This window comes from Arachis ipaensis, chromosome B5, assembly GCF_059453495.1.
Source record: "Arachis ipaensis isolate K30076 ecotype BB chromosome B5, ASM5945349v1, whole genome shotgun sequence".
Lineage (NCBI taxonomy): Eukaryota > Viridiplantae > Streptophyta > Magnoliopsida > Fabales > Fabaceae > Arachis > Arachis ipaensis.
This window is the reverse complement of record NC_142440.1, coordinates 114,513,913-114,516,945: the sequence shown is the minus strand read 5'-3', so window position 1 is coordinate 114,516,945 and position 3,033 is coordinate 114,513,913. Positions and strand designations below refer to the sequence as shown.

Sequence of the window (3,033 nt, the reverse complement as noted above, 5' to 3'; positions counted from 1 at the left end):
AGATGCAGGTCGCAACCAACCTCGGTGAGTTATTTTGGATGGTGACAGGAGCGGAGGATCTTGAATTCCGTTGGAATCTTTTTGGTTTATTTTGTTTTTATGTCTCTCAATTTTGTATTTTGTTTAGCCTAGAGGCTTGTACTTGAGAAAAAACTTGTATAAGCTGTTTTTAAACTGTCTGGTTCTGTATATCTGTATTTGGCTAGCTGGCTTAAACTCCGCGAGCCATGGCTTGTTTCTTATAGTATTACACTATTATACTATTATCTTTGTTCATATCACTTCTGTTTCTTATTCCTTAAGATAGTACGTTTGCGCTTTTGAAATCCTGTTTTTGAGCTATATCCTTCATTGGGCTTCTAGATTATACCATTCTTCTATATATATATATATATATATATATATATATATATATATTATGTATGAGCTTAGAACTGTCGTAATCTCTGATTAACCTTTGCTTTACGATGCGAGCTAAGGCTTAGGCTAATTAGGGTGTTACATTTAGTGGTATCAGAGCAGTTCGTCCTCGTGAGCCTGAGGGATGGACCGATTGTGCTTCATTGCATACTCTGTGTGTCTTTTCTGTGATGCTATTAGGTTATCTATTTGATATATGCATAGCATGCTTGTTTGTGAGTGCCTGTTTAGGATAATTGAAGTACTAGGCTTTTGATATTGAGACTGATCACCTTGATATCGATTGTTTGGTGTAGACAGGAACCCTACATGGCTACTCACGGGCGAGGTCGAACACGTACGCGAGAAAGTAGGAATGAGCAACCAGCTGACAATCACGCCGAGTTCATGGCGGCCATGGCTAACTTAGCAAACACCATGGAAGCGAATGCTGCTGCGACTCTGCAGGCAGTGCAGAGATTGGGCCAATCGGCCGGGAATGGGAATGGCAAAAGGAATGCCAATGATAATGCTGAGGGTAACGGCGATAACACGGGAGTAGTTCCGATGACCTTGGCGACGTTTCTCAAGGTTCATCCGCCAACTTTTCGAGGATCTACTAATCTTGTGGAAGCGGACCACTGGTTCCAGGCTATGGAGCGTGCTTTACAGGCACAGCATGTTCCTCTTAATCAATATGTAGAGTTTGCTGCTTATCAGCTAGCGGGAGAGGCCCAGCCCTGGTGGCAAGCTGAGTGTCGTTTGCTACAACTTCAGACGCTCACATTCCATGGGAGGTGTTCCAAATGGCTTTCTATAAGAAATACTTCCCTGAGTCTGCAAGAAAAGTGAAACAGATGGAGCTAATACAGCTGAAGCAAGGTTCTATGTCTGTGGCTGAGTACACCAACAAGTTCGAAGAGCTTTGAAGGTTTTCTCGGGTGTGTTTGGGTGACCCGGAGACTTATGAGACCTGGAGATGCTTTAAGTATCAGAGGGGTTTGAAGGACAACATTATGACTGCTGTGGCGCCTACGGAGATCCGTGTCTTCTTTGACTTAGTGAATAAGGCTAGAGTAGTGGAAGAATATGTCAAGACCGTGGCGGCATCTAAGGACACTCATAGAGGGAGCTCTAGTCGTGGGCGTGGCAAGTACTTTCATCCGAGAGGACAAAGTTTCAAGAGAGGAGGATATGCACCTCAAGGACAAGGAGGCTTTAGAAAGAACAATCAAAATCAGTTTCAGTATGCTAGGGGAAGAGGAAATCAGAGTAAGAGTTCTCCGGATTTAGCTTGTAATAGTTGTGGACGTTTTCACCCTTATGACTCATGCAAGATTGGTATAGGTGGGTGCTTCAACTGTAGGTTGCCTGGCCACATTGCGAAGGATTGCCCTCGTGGGAGGGATCAGAACGCGGGCCAGAATCAGCATCAAGGTCGAGTCTTTGCTATGAATGCCAAGGATACTTCTAAGGCGGATCCGTGGATGAGAGGTATATGTCTAATTGATGATAAATCCTTAGTTGCATTATATGATACTGGAGCTTCGCATTCGTTTATTTCGTTTGCTAAAGTTGAGGAATTAGGCTTGAAAGTGTCAGAGTTACCTTTTGATCTGTATGTACATACTCTGCATCAAACAGTTATGACTAGGTCAGGTTGTAGACAAGTAGGTTTCAAGCTTGAGGGTAGAGATTTTGTGCATGACTTGATCTGTTTGCCAATGATTGGATTGGAAATAATTTTGGAATTTGATTGGTTGTCGAAGAATCGGGTTTTGTTGGATTACTTTGAACGAACCATTCGGTTTATGCCGGAAGGAGAAAATGGAGCAGTGGTAGCTACGGGATATTACTTGAACTCTGTAATGGTGCATTGTAGTGGGGAGGAGTGTCAGGGTTATATTATGTTGGCTGCGAATACGTTGGGTGATGCCCAGAACTTAGATCAGATACCGATGGTTAAAGATTTTCTAGAAGTGTTCCCGAAAGATATCCCTGAGTTCCCACCTCAAAGGGAAATTGAATTTGCGATCGAGTTGGTGCCAGGAGCCGGACCAGTATCGATTGTGCCGTATAGAATGGCTCCAATAGATCTGGTAGAGCTAAAGACTCAGTTAGGAGAGATTCTGAACAAGAAGTTCATTCGACCGAGTGTGTCACTGTGGGGAGCGCCAGTTTTATTGGTGAAGAAGAAAGATTGAGGAATGCGCTTGTGCGTGGATTACCGACAGTTGAATAAAGTGACTGTGAAGAATAAGTATCCGCTACCAAGGATAGATGACTTGATGGATCAATTGCAAGGAGCTGGAGTGTTTTCCAAGATTGATTTGAGATCCGGTTACCATCAGATATGGGTGAAGGAGGATGGTGATGACATGTCATCATGTCATATTTTTCTATACTTTTTCATACAAGAAATTGATGATTAGTGTTTAACTATTGCATTCTTTTGTGCTTAAATGGTATACTTCTTAGATCTTTTGATTTGATAAACTTTGTAGGAAATAAGAAGAAAAAGAAGCAAAGAAGCACAAAATAAGCTAAAAAGGAGAAAAAAAGAGTTTTGGGGCACACTTTGAAGTTGGAGGACAGTTTGGAGCCTTAGGCCACGCTTTTAAAAGCGTGGCCCAT

The 3,033-nt window shown here is 42.6% G+C and overlaps 1 pseudogene; it reads left to right on the top strand.

Moving 5' to 3' along the window:
- The first annotated feature begins 729 nt into the window (after positions 1–729).
- Positions 730–2,603, top strand: LOC148565438 (uncharacterized; annotated as a pseudogene).
- The last annotated feature ends 430 nt before the right edge of the window (positions 2,604–3,033 follow it).